Source organism: Coturnix japonica, chromosome 2, assembly GCF_001577835.2.
Source record: "Coturnix japonica isolate 7356 chromosome 2, Coturnix japonica 2.1, whole genome shotgun sequence".
NCBI classification, from domain to species: Eukaryota; Metazoa; Chordata; class Aves; order Galliformes; family Phasianidae; genus Coturnix; species Coturnix japonica.
In genome coordinates this window covers 19,199,635-19,212,997 of record NC_029517.1, presented here as the reverse complement: position 1 = coordinate 19,212,997, position 13,363 = coordinate 19,199,635, and the positions used below count along the sequence as shown (strand labels likewise).

Sequence of the window (13,363 nt, the reverse complement as noted above, 5' to 3'; positions counted from 1 at the left end):
AACAGCAGTGGCTCAGTTGTGAAGTAAGGACAAGTTCTCCTGACTGGAAACTTCAAGCATGATCTAGCTTACTTGCCTTAAACAGCTAATGGGATAGGCAGTTCCAGGCAATCATCAATTCCACCTGTCTCAAACACCCCTTTCAGGACAGATGAAGGGCTTTCTGGGGGAACTTACCTCCTTCTGTTGATTATAAAAGAAGTCTTGATGTATGGCTTGAAGGTATTGCTTAAAGGTAACTGACATTAGAAAAGATTAATCCTGCCTGCAAGAGCACTAGATAGGTATGATATCTCCCAGTCGAGTCCCAGTAAAAGGAGCCTTTTCTCTTAACTGTAACATCTCTCATTAAGTTTTGAGTACGGATCTCAAACTGTGTGGCCACCTGTTCTCATGCCTGGACACAGCTGCTTTGAAATGCCTGACATGGTCAGTCTTTCCCCAGGTGCTGGGACTCACAAAACATTACAACTTGTGCAGGATGTCTGAGGGTTTCCATTGCCTCTTCCCAATCCCTCAGGCCTAAGGCTGACATGTTTTACGTGAAAGCTTCACCATTGTCTTGATACTATATTTCCCTGTCCACCAGTAAACAGCACTTCTGTCTGACACTGGCACATCGTTCTGACTGATGAGGAGAACAAAATATGTTGCTAGTCAGACCACGCTTTTTGTTCTCTAGCTCAGTCTTCCTCCATATGGAAGTCTAGTGATTTCTGTTAACCTCATCATAGCCCTTACATTTGAAATTAAACTGCTGTCAAAGAGCAGAGTTTCTTAACTTCCAGCTTGTAAAGATACTTCTTCTTCACCTCACACAATCACTTCATAAAAATAAATTTTAACTTTCTTCCAATCAGTACAGAAGGCATCACGGCAGAGAATCTGTGATGCTTTAGTTAGCAACCATTTTTAAAATGCAGGAGAGTTCACCAATAGCTATAGTAAACTTTAGCTGAAAGCAGAAGATTGCTATAACATTTCCTCTCCGTATTTTTCAATTCAAACTAAATATCTGACTATTTTTTCAGGTATGAAAATAAGTTGTTTTCACAGCGCTGGGACTGAGCATCCCAAACGCTGATTGTAGATGTAGGTTTTCAAAGAAGCACTACACGAGATGTGGCTATATATATCTATGGAAATTGATGTTTTTGTCTCATCAAATGGCATAGGTTAGAAGGGGCCTCAAAGCCCACTCAGTTCCTCCCCCATTCAAGGGCAGGGCTGCCCCCCCCCACCAGCTCAGCTGCCCAGGGCCCATCTAATCCAGCCTTAAGCACCTAAAGGGATGGGGCACCCACAGCTCCAGGCAGCAGTGCCAATGCCTCACAGACCTTATGTTCAGAACTCCCATTGAATTGCAGGACTTATGAAGCCAACTAACCTACTGATCTCATATTTCTTTCTAGAGATCATGGACTGGATCCTTATAACACAGGGAAACTTCTGGATCCACAATGTCACTGAACAAACATTGGGTGAGTACAGACAGGCAGCCATAGAACAGGTTACAGCTTTCAGTTCCATCTGATTTTCTCAGCAAAAGGATGAACACCGCACTTCCAATTCCCATGCCTGCCATCCTCTGACCCAGAGAAATTGATCAGCTTCACTCTATCCAGTCATAAATCTGCAGTTTGCCAAGTGGAAGGCTGAAGTATCTTGTCCAGACACATGCAAACTTAAAAAAGTCAGATCTGCAAGCTGTTTTAATTTTCAACAAAAACTATTTTCTGCCATTAATAAAAACAGTTTAAAAATTCCATGAGAAAAAAAAACAAAACTAGAAGATGATCATGGAAGAGAAAAACGTTCATATATATAAAGACATAAATATATATTTATATGAAGCTAAAGCAGAAGTCAGCATTTGTCATGAAAACTCATCTGTCAGTTCAAGAAGTAAATGAAAGTTCAGCTCTCCTCTTGATTTGAAGCAAGTGCTGCAGTTCATATTTTCAGAATTTATAACACTGTGATGCTTGCCAAAATTCCTTAATTAGATCAGAGGAGAAGCAAAACTGTCAGATGCAATAGCAGAGTACAGCAAAGGAATAAAATATTCTGGGGTTAATTGGATAAGCTCATTCAGCCAGTTTTGCCAGGCTACTTTTCTACAATGATTTGCAGACTAATAATGAGGATAGGGTTTCTCTCAGTAATAATAAAACAGATTCCTCAAACACATTTCATTTACAAGACCCAAGAATTTTTTTTTATATCTAACATAAACCAACATTCAATATCCTTCTTCCCACAGCACACATAAATTGTGAACTTCTCATGAACTCAGCTGCTTGCTCAGTGATTTGGATATGTTACTTGCATGAAAGCTTCATGGCAAGTGCTGCTGACTGAGTGCTGCAGCGAGGACAAGGCCCAGTGAGATTTCCCGTTACACAAATTAGTTGAGTCTCCAGGTCTTCAGAACTAGTTTACCCCACTTACAAGGGCAGAAAGCACATAGCCTGGAAGACCAAACAGTATCTTGTGCTGCATCAACAGATGGTTGGCAGCAGGGAGATGGAGCTGATCATTCCCCTCTGCTCTGCCCTCATAAGGCCACAGCTGGAGTTCTGCAGACAGCTCTGGGGCCCCCAAGCACAAGAAAGATGTGGAGCTGTCAGAGTGTGTCCACAGGATGGCATGAGTATGCTCAGAGAGCTATAGCATCTCTCCTGTTAAGAAAGGCTGACAGAACTGGGGATGTCCATCTTGGAGAAGGGAAGGCTCTGGGGAGACCACATTACAGCTTTCCAATATATAAGCAGGAGGGAAACAACTTTTTACACAGGCAGATAAGTGTCAGGATAAGGAGGAATTATTTTGAACAGGAGGAAGAGAAATTTAGATTTGATGTTGAGGGAAGTTTTTTCACTGAGAGTGTGATGAGGCACTGGCACAGGCTGCCCAGGAAAATTGTTGATGCCTCAACCATGGAAGCTTTCAAGGCCAGATTTGATGCGGTACTGGGCAGCCTGATCTGGTGCTTGATCTCTGCCCCATGGCAGAGGACTGGAACTAGATGATCTTTGAGGCACTTCCCTACCCAAGCCCTTCCATGATTCTATGGTGAAAGAGATGATGCAAAACTCAAAAACTAGGCTGCAAATTGTGTTTCTTTTGATTCGCCCACTTATTGATTCTCGTGTTATTTTAGTGATACATATGTTTTTCCTTAATGCAGTATTTTAACACGAACATTTCTAAGATGCAAAGAAAAAAAAATATTTGCAGCTCATCTATATTTTCATGTGAATCTTTTTTTGCAGTTCTCTGTCCTTTTCAGTAGTTTGTCCACTTTTTTATACGTGTTGTAGGGACACATCTGGACTGAGATCAGCACAGTTGATCCCTAGAGGTATTTGAAAACAGGAGAGAAATAAACTTCACAGCTTCATGAAGCATGAGGCCAAAGCCAGCATGCACATTATTTTAAAGAGGCCCTTCCAAACTGTGAGCTGAGTACCCCAAATGCCACACAGCTCTTCTGTAACTGACTTGCCTTTTGTTAAGTTCCAGAGCAGCTGGTCAGGATGAATTCTGCTAATGTGGTGCTCCACCAAATTATCTCCCAGCCACAGGAGAAGGTTAATTCTTTACAGAACAATGAGCACTGAGATATTCTTTAAAGGGAAAGAATAGAGACGACTTGACATTTGATCTGTGTTTTATCCGCTTGTACAATAGCAAGCACTCACAACCACTTTAGGGAAGTTAACAAGTAAGTTAAAATGCACCTATGCAGTTCACTGACTAATGCGAGTGTTTTAGGAAAAACAAAAAATGCTAGACCTTAAGAGTATTTTGAATGCCACAGTATGATTTCAGCAGTTATTTGTGGAGGATTCATTCTGAAATAAATAGGACCAGTCTTTTTCCAGACATCCAAACATCTATTCATCATTCAAAATACTTTCCTGGCAGATATGGAATAGGATGAATGAAATCAAAATCACATCAAGCACTGCTAAAGTGTACAAGCTGAAAGGCAAACTCGGGGATATTTTTGCTACCTACATCCTGAAGCAGCTGCCTCAGGAAGCGTTAGCATATAGCTGGAAATGAGCAAAAGGAATCCACCTTACTCCATTTCTATGCTCAAAAGCAGCTTTGGGCTCCCCTCAACAATGCTGACACTACCACATCTGCATACTGCTCCAGGGTACCCTTTTATTTCTATAGCGTGTCAGAAAAGCTTTGTCTCAGTGGTTTCTCCAGCTGTCCCTTGCCCTGTGCACATCCGTGCAGAGGATCTCAAAGTTCTGCTGCTTTTGAGATGCCCCCAAGCCTCTATTCTCTTATGACATAATGGAGAACCTCATGTAGCCACAGCAGAAGCTCCATGTTGCCCTTTCTAACTAGATGCTCTTTAAGCAAAGTGCTCTTTCTAGGAAGCATTTAATTAAGCTAAGCACAATCAGTGGAAATTGAAAGATTAAATAAGAAGCCAAGGCAAATGAGTAACTACAACATTACTTACTGATCCTATCTTCATGTCTTTAAGAATTGGAAACAAAAAGACTGCACAGAATTGTCCCTCACAGAATACTGAAGAATAGTGACATCCTTTTATATGACAGGATGCCAGACCTTAATACTCTGACCCACTATTCAGGCAAATTAATCTTGACTAAGGAAAGCTCAATTAATTTAATTTATTGCCAATTAAAATAAACTTTTCCATACTGATTCAGGTGTTGAAAATCAAAGACATAGGCAATTATATAAAGCTTAGGGAAATCTCTCTTTTGTGCTCTGCAGGTTCAACTTCAATCCAACTTTCCTCCCCCCTTTCCTGTACTCCTCTTGTTTTATTTGCACCATGTTGTGCTCCATCTTCTCCAATCCCTTCACTGTGGTGATGGGCAATGCATGAGATATCAGCATGTCATGGTTTCATTGTGCCAATCCCTGTTTATTGCTTTCCTCCTCACCTGCTCTTCACTTGTTATTGCTTTCAGACATACTGTGGATCATCCATGGACCATAGTCCTTCAGAAGAGTTCTTGTCTCAGTGTGAGTTGGCAAAACAGCCAGAGTTCTATCAGAGCCATATCTCCTCCAAGCTGGAGCACCACTTTCCATGACTGTATCTCCAATAGTGCCGCTAAAAATGTTCCTTTCCACATCTCTTCCACATAATTACTCTAGATGTGTGTCTTCACATTTCTCCTTCATGCATCTCCTTTTTGTGCATCCTTCTGCATCTCTTCCCACATCTCCTTTTGAGCAACCAAACAGGCATCCTCTTGTGTCTCCTTCCCCAGTTAACAACTTTCTTTCCAAGGCTTTTTAAAGAGAAAGACATTAATAGTCTCTTTTCTTGAAACTTTAGAGTTTGCATATAGACTCCCATGTTCCCTTATCTCCCCCACACAGGAATGTACCCTGGAGCAGGACACACTGATCTCTTTTCCAGCCTGAGGAGCCAATCACAGAATTTCACAGACCATGTTCCTCCCCTTGTCCTGCCTCACCAACACCTGGTACATGGTGGGGATACTTTACATACACATAATCAAGAAAAATAGTAAAGAGCCAATTTTGACTGTAGAAAAGGTAGTTCTACAGAATCATAAAACTCACAGTATTTTACTTCCTCTCAACAATTAACTGGTTAATGAATAGAGATGCTTGAACTGAAAACAAAAATTAGCATTTGTCAGGACAAACATATAACTAAAGCAAAACATTTCAGTTTTAGTTAATGACAGCACCTTCCTGAGTGGTAGTCAGAAGCGTTTCAACCAAACTTTCAATTGGCTTTGCAAAGCTTTGCATTTGTAGCGATGAAGAGTTCTTTGCCTTGAATTTGACCAGAAACATGAATGACTGACACAGAACAGCAGATAAGCTGGTTGGAAGGGACCTCTGGACACCATCTAGTCCAGTCTCCTGCTTTACATGTGCCTACTGCCAACAAACAATCAAGACAGCAGTGACTTCTTGTTACCATCACATGAAATCCTGCAAGGATGGAGATTTCACTACTTTGAAGTAATAGGATCCCATGCTGTGCCAAATTCCTAGTAAAACACTTTTCCTAATACCCAGTCTGAACCTGCCAAGTCTCCATTTGCAGCCATTTTCAAGGGCTATCCCATATTACATTGCTGTGCCCCTCTGTTGTTTAGCTCCCCACCAGCAGCTGCAGATGCTGAGACTGCCCCTCAGCCTCCTCCACTGAACCAGCCCAGTGCCCTCCCTCTCTCCATGTGTTGTTACCCTGTCAGACCTCTGCTGGATCCACACTAGTTTCTCAGCAGCCATCCTATAGTGAGAAGTCCCAAAACATGACACAAGTGCAGGGGCAGTCTCACCAGCATCAAGAAGGGAAGGCTGATAACTTATCGGCCTGATGGCCACACTCCTCCTAATGCAACCAAGCATATGGTCCGCCTTACAAGGAGAGCATAATGCTGTCTCCTGTTTTGTCTTGAATCCATTCTAACACAGGTTTTCAGCAGATCTTTTAGTCCATCAGACCTCTATGTGTACTTATGGGTGGGATTTTTCTTTTTCTTCCTCTCCAGTCCTAGCGTTGATAGCTGTAAAAACTATCATTGGGGGGGGGGGGGGGGGAGTGGTGGAAATCATCTAATTGCCTTAAATGAGATTGTACCTTATTCTTTTCCAAGACTTCATGCAAGAAAAGGGCTAAGGATGTTATGTTTCTGATATATTATACTTCAATGCATTGATTACATTGCACTACTGTTCTAAAGGCATTTAATCCTCTCCTGTAGAGCAAAGGTGCTTGAGAAAGGATGAGATCTTGAAAGCCTGATCCTGCAGTTCTGAATTAGGTTTAGTTTTCTGTTGAGCCACTGTCATTAGTTGGCATCAATAAAATACTAAGAAAAATCTTTGGGTTTTACTTTTGGGTTACTCATCTTTTTGCTCTCAAAGCTCTCAAGAATAATCATTTTGCTGTACTATGTGTGTCTCTCCAAAACTAATGCCTCCTATTTATTTCCATGGAAACTGCAGCAAATACAAAGAGTAGGATAGTGCTACTTGATAAATTGTCAGCTACAAAACAGTATCTCTTGACACAGTCATGACCATTAGTTACACATTTTCACCAGCCCTGCTCATAAAAATTTGCACCAGCAGAGGTATTGCTGTAGCCACACTGCTGAAATGCAATGAATGTCAGTGGGTGCCATTCTTTCCACATGGGGAAATTCAGTGACATTCCTTGGGTCCATTCACATTTCCATGGCAGATGCTGTTTTGTCACATTGCTCCTCTGCCACACAGCAACAAAACGTAACAGGAAGACAGCAGGAATGTTCAACCTCTGCTGTCACACCACCAACATCCATCTCTGACATCATAAGCCTACATAATAAAACAGGAAACATTACTTTCAGAGCAGCCCTTGTAAACACTTAAAGCCCAGCAAGCACAACAGAGCACTCAGGATGCTCAGAAGACCTGCTGCACTCTGCATTTACCACACAGGAATTGTGCTCATACTGTGTAAACTGTGATCACCACCATGTACCATAATCATGAGAATTAGAGGAGGAAAAAGGGCTGTTAGGTCAGATTGCTCAGGGGGCCTCAGCTCAAGGGGCTGTAAACAGACCAACTCCTAAAGCCAGGAGAGCTCCGCATACAGCTGCTGCAGCTGCAAACCACATCCCCCAGGAAGATGAGGGGGCTAAAAATTACTTAATATTTCTGCAAGCAGATTCCAGGCTTCAGATCAGCTGTCTCATACACAAACTTGTGCCTGACACACAAAGAGACCTCAAGAGCTGAAATATATGGATCAGTGAGGAATTTAACAGCATGCAGCACAAGGACATGCACCAAGAGCAACGAAAAAGAATTTCTGAAATTAAGGAGAAGTTCATCCTCCAGCAATAACAGAGGAGGTGAGAGATCTGTGATAGGCTGATTCAGGGACACAGTGAGCCCTCAGTACAGCGGGGCTGTGACATAAAAGCAGTGATTCTAAGAAGCATTAAACAAGATCTTTCTTCTGGGAGAGAGACTTATTACTGCCTCGGCACAAGACCCAGTTTGGACTCATCAAGAATGTGGAACACAACTCTCATTGCTTCTGCTCAAGGGAAATTGAATTCAGATGCAATATGCACAAAGGAAGACTTCTAGAAGGACCAAATGAATGGGCTGGCCATCCTACAGCACAAGGCTGAAAGACCTTTGTCAAAGTAGGTTTAATGCAGGAACTTGCTGTATTTTTTTCCCCTGTATCTGTGAAAGATAAACAGGTGAAAACTTAGAGAATTTGGAAGGGATGAAGGAAGAAAAAGAGGACCAAGGGAATTAATATATATAAAAAAATTACTAATATTATAATTATATCATTAAATATTAATATTATATTATTTTAATATATATAATTGTTATAATTATATTAATAATTATATAATATTATATATAGCTGTAATTATATAATTATAATTAATTAATATATATATGTATTTAAAATCAGGGCTAAGTTTCATAGGAGAATATAAGTACATAAACAGACCCCTCCCAAAAAAAAAAAAAAATTCAAACGTTTTCTGTTTTAGAAATGATTAAACATCTTTTCAGTAGGAGTAAAAGGTGTAAGAAACATGTGATTTTAAGACAGTTCTTGATAGAATTATGAATGGGATTAAATATCCTATGCCAGAAAAGAGATTTTTTGGTCCACTGGCTCCTTGGAATCCCTCCAGTTCCATTCATTGAGCTGCTTTTTTAAAATATGCCACTTATATGCTGACTAAAATGCTTGGAATGTGGTATTGCTATACAGCCTACTACAGTCACCACAAGATTTTTTTTTCTGCTTTATTTTGAGGTTGTTTTTTGGTGTGTTTGTTTGTTTTTAAGGATTAAAAGAATACACATCTGTATATGACAAAAGACAGATAATCAGATATCTGAGAAAGATTAATAGAAATGAATATGCAAAACTAAGGAAAAGTAGGTTGAGAAGACAAAGAATACACAAGTACTTAGCAGAGCACAATAAAGAGAATAAGTATAAATTATTCTCATCAGTCAATGAGTTTGATCAAGAAATTGTAATAAACAAATTAAAATGCAGCAGGGAAAATTTATAACAAGAGGAACAGTTGCATAAGGGAACAACCTGCTAGTGGAGGTTATAGAATTTCCATTTGACAGTCTCAAGGCTATTTTAAGAACAATGATCCAGGCTGATGGACTGAGATGTCCCAAAAAGAATCTCTTCCATCACAAATAATTTTGTTCTTCTACAAGCACCTCAAAGCTTAGTAGGAGCTGCACTTAGTGAAATGTATCAGCTTATTTCTAAGAAGAAATTACATTCTAATAAATATTAAGTGGAAAGTTAGCTAGCCATTTTTCCCATTTAGTAGAAAATTAATAATATTTCACTTATCTACTTTCTGGAACATTTCTATTCATTTTCAGCTAAATCTATTCATCCTACAGTTCATCCAAGAAACAATTATTTTCAAAAGCAAATACAGACTTCTCTCGTGTCTAGCATGAGAACAGCTTATTCATAGAACAACCCAAGTTGGCAGGGACCCGCAAGGATCATCAAATCACATTTAATATGTCTTCCTATATTCCTTTAGTTCTTTGCATGCAAGGCCCATTATAACACCTTACATGTTTCCTATTAAAATTGGCACAGCACACTCTACTTTCAAACACACAGCCACTATTTCATTCTTAGTGACATCAAGTCCAATTAAGATTATTCTTTTTTCTGCTCTTCCTTATTACTCTGTAATAGTCATGGCAAATTGTTGACATATTTATTAACCAACGTGGACCACGTACATAGAATTAATGCAACTATTAGCTAAGACTATTTAATAGAGAAAGAATGTACTACCCTTATCTATACATTGAAAATATCAAATGTCAAACTTCCTGGGATACAACTAAGAAATCAGAATAATTAACAGAAAAGCCTTCTATGGACAGAAAAACCTTCTATGGACAGAAAGTTTTGTAGAACTGACATCAATGTGTCCCAGGCAAACTTCCTCAATATATTGTCACAGTGCCCTAAAGGAGACCAGATATTTTCTTTCCAGCCCTGAACTAAGAAATCTGAAAAAGAAAATCCATTTCTAGAGGTAAATATGCTGATTAAGAAGCAGCCTTCTGCTGAGAGAAAAGTTGAAGAGGATTATAGAAGAAGGTCTAGGTGTGGTTTCATGTATGTATCTGCTGAGGCAGCTACTCTATACAAAAATAACTAATAAGGCCCTGATCCTTTAATTTAAACATACAGAATACAGGTCCTTGTGTTATCTCTGGGATATTCTTAGCAAGAAAGAAGCAGCACTGAGTGTGTAGTAAACTCTCTTATTAAAAATGACGCAGTCTCTCTCCTGATAGAATCACAGAACTATTAAGGTTGGAAAAAGCCTCCAAGATCATTAAGACCAACTATCTACCTACAACAAATATTGCTTGCTATAGAGCAAGCCCTACTCCTCTGCTTTCAGTATGTGACAGCAAATGCATGAAATACAGGGCAACATTTCCTTCATTTCATTCCTACCTGACCTTTATTTCAGGACAATAAAGCTCATGCAAGATTATCGTGATTCAGAGTTCAATATTAAAAATATTTTTGTATGTGTTTTTGTCAGTGGAGTTACAGCACTACACATATCACAGCTTCTACTGTTAGAAGTTAATTTACCGCTGTTTTTCCCATTACCCCCCCAAGATAAAAGAGGAGTCCTCATGCTGTATAGACCAGGAGTGACTTCACATGAATCAGTGAAGATGGCAACAAGAGCCCCACGGCTGTGCTGTCTGACACCACCCATGTAAGTATGTACCACATGTGTGCAGAAAGCCATCCACTGCCAGCACGCTCATTACAATGCACTGAAAAAACTGCCTATGATGAGCTGTCTGATATTATATGACAGGTGAATGAAGCAGGTGTAGAAACAATAATAGCACAACAATTTAGTAAAAAGATCCCATTTTTAGGATTTCTTTTTAAGTACAAAAATACAGAAAAAGGTTACTGCTGCAGCACTTTCAAAAGGACCTTTTTGAGTTACCCAGAGCATTATCTAAAAGATGGCTTCACAGAATAAAAGAAAATGAGGTTTAGTACATTAGCACTTACATTTTTTATTTCAGCAAATAAAATGTCCTTAGCTTGATTTTGCCACTTTGCCTATGAAGTGTCATAAGGAAATAATAAGTGATGCTAAGCAATTAAGGCTTAGCAAAAGACTGGATACATCTCTTTTAGTGAAGAACGTGTACTAAAGAGTCATTAACTTGTGTTTGTGCTTCAGCAATCCAGTATTTGGAAAAGATTAGGACATATTCTTTCCATTTTCAAATCCTGCATCTCTTGCTTTCTTAATGCTTGCAGAATGCATTGTGCTTACTGCTAACACAAATGCAGCAGTGGAAAGATTTGTTTTCTGTGTAAATATGTTGACAGATGGAATAAAAAACAGTGAGCTATGAAATAACATGAATTACATTTGAAAAAAAAAAAAGCCAAATATTTTAAATTTTTTTTAAGTATTGGTATGTAATTAAGCTGCTCACAAATACCATTTGTAATAATGCACTTGAATTGGGAATGACTGAGTTGCATATTTGAGAGAAGCTGCAAGTTCAGCCAAGGAGAAATGCATGTTTTACTTCAGAAAAGCATGCTCTCCTCCAGTTTGTCTTAATGTAAATCTTACTCATTGTCCTTCTCTCTCTCTCTAGCAGCCAAGTACTGACATCATAATAAAGAGCAAATTTCAAAGCAAACATGTCAGCTCATTGTCTGCCTGACAACACACGGAGTGATGTAGTGGACAAGTCTATCTGCAAACAAGTTCCTGCTTCTTAACTCCTTCTTAAATCTGCTTTGTTTTTCTAAAACAGCAACAATTTGAAAGGAACAGAAGAATACTTCATCTGTTTCTGCTTACTCTCACATCTAGAGGTGCATGCAACAGAGAGTAGCAAAGGAAAAACAATGAGCACTGTACTTTAGAACATAGATTTGCCGTTTCAAACATGTATTTGTGTGACTGCAAACAGGAGGTCCTTCTGCAGTGTTGGGTGCCAAAGGGAATCATTATGGACTCCTGAGAAGAGTGCATAACATATGGGGAGGTCATACTCTACAGTGTGTGTGTCTCAGTGCTGCACAGATTAAGAAAAGCCATAGTATCTAGAAGCAGCTCTGAGATTCAACAAGATTGATAAGCTTGACAGAGTGGAATGAAGACAGCTACTTGGGAATGCACATGTCTCAGAGACAGCTCACATGAGAAAGTAAAAGAAAGCTATAAGGAACACTAGGAAAAAAAAAAGCAAAGAGGTCACAAAGGTATTGTTACTGTTGGGTAGTTTGCCTCAAGGCTCAAGTTTTTTTTCTGCCTGAGAATGAGAAAGATGCCATTTTTCTCCTCCCTTCTCCTAAACTTCCTTCATTATCCACCAAAAAAAAATGTGTTGACATTGTTCAACTTGATGTTCCAGTTTTTCAACTCTTAGAAAATTACCAGCCTGGAAATGATGTGTTAGAATAACGCAAATCAACCTGCAACCTTATACTTATCCTGGTATAATCTTCCGTGCATTTCAACATCATCAGTGCTGCACCACCCTCTGAGTAAAGAATTTCTTCCTAACATCTAACCTAAATCTCCCCTCTTTTAAAGCCATTCCCCCTTGTCCTATCACCATCAGACCGTGTAAAAAGTCAGTCTTCCTGCAGTTCATGAGCTCCCTTCAAGTACTAGGAAGATTACTTTAAAAAAAGTCATAAAAGCTGCGCTGTGAGAGCAGCTACATGCATGAGATTCACCTACATGCTCAGTTTCCAATAGATTAAGTATACAAACTCTCTTTTTATTTCATTGTCATGGGCGTTTCAAATCTTTCAAGTAACAAACAACAAAAACCTCTATGAGTAACAGAGAAATGACTGTACTGCTGACATTCACTGAGGTAAGACCAAAACTTATCACCATGGTGGTATCCACATTAGTTACACTGGACTGCAAGGGTTCTGAGCCTAAAATACCATGGTAACGGAGATAAAACAGCCACTTCAATTTGCTTGTAAGCTCAACCACTAATAGAGTGAGGTTTTTTTCTTTTTTCTTCTTTTTTAAATCAAAGAAGATCTCCGAAGAAAGAACTTTCAGATTGCTGTTCCCTCAAACTCACATAAAAAATAAGCTATTTGGGGCAGAGAATTCCAATGAAGATTTCTTTCTTTTTGAAGACTGTTCTTCTGATAAGAAAGCACAAGTTGCCATCCTCACATTATTACAAACAAGATATCTCCAGAAGCTCTCAATTAGTGTTTTTTTTTAATGGCCTTGATAGAAAAAATATATAT

The 13,363-nt window shown here is 39.3% G+C and overlaps 1 long non-coding RNA gene across 2 annotated transcripts in view; it reads right to left on the bottom strand.

Annotated features, from left to right (window-relative positions):
* The window catches only part of LOC107309069, a 45,012-nt gene that overhangs the window by 11,945 nt on the left and 19,704 nt on the right, over positions 1–13,363 (bottom strand). The window contains exon 2 of one of the 2 annotated variants that reach the window (XR_001553062.2): positions 4,647–5,294. The exons of the other annotated variant lie outside the window; for it this stretch is intronic. This is a non-coding gene — a long non-coding RNA (uncharacterized LOC107309069). Of the gene's footprint in view, positions 1–4,646; positions 5,295–13,363 lie in introns of those variants that run through there. 2 annotated transcript variants of the gene reach the window in all.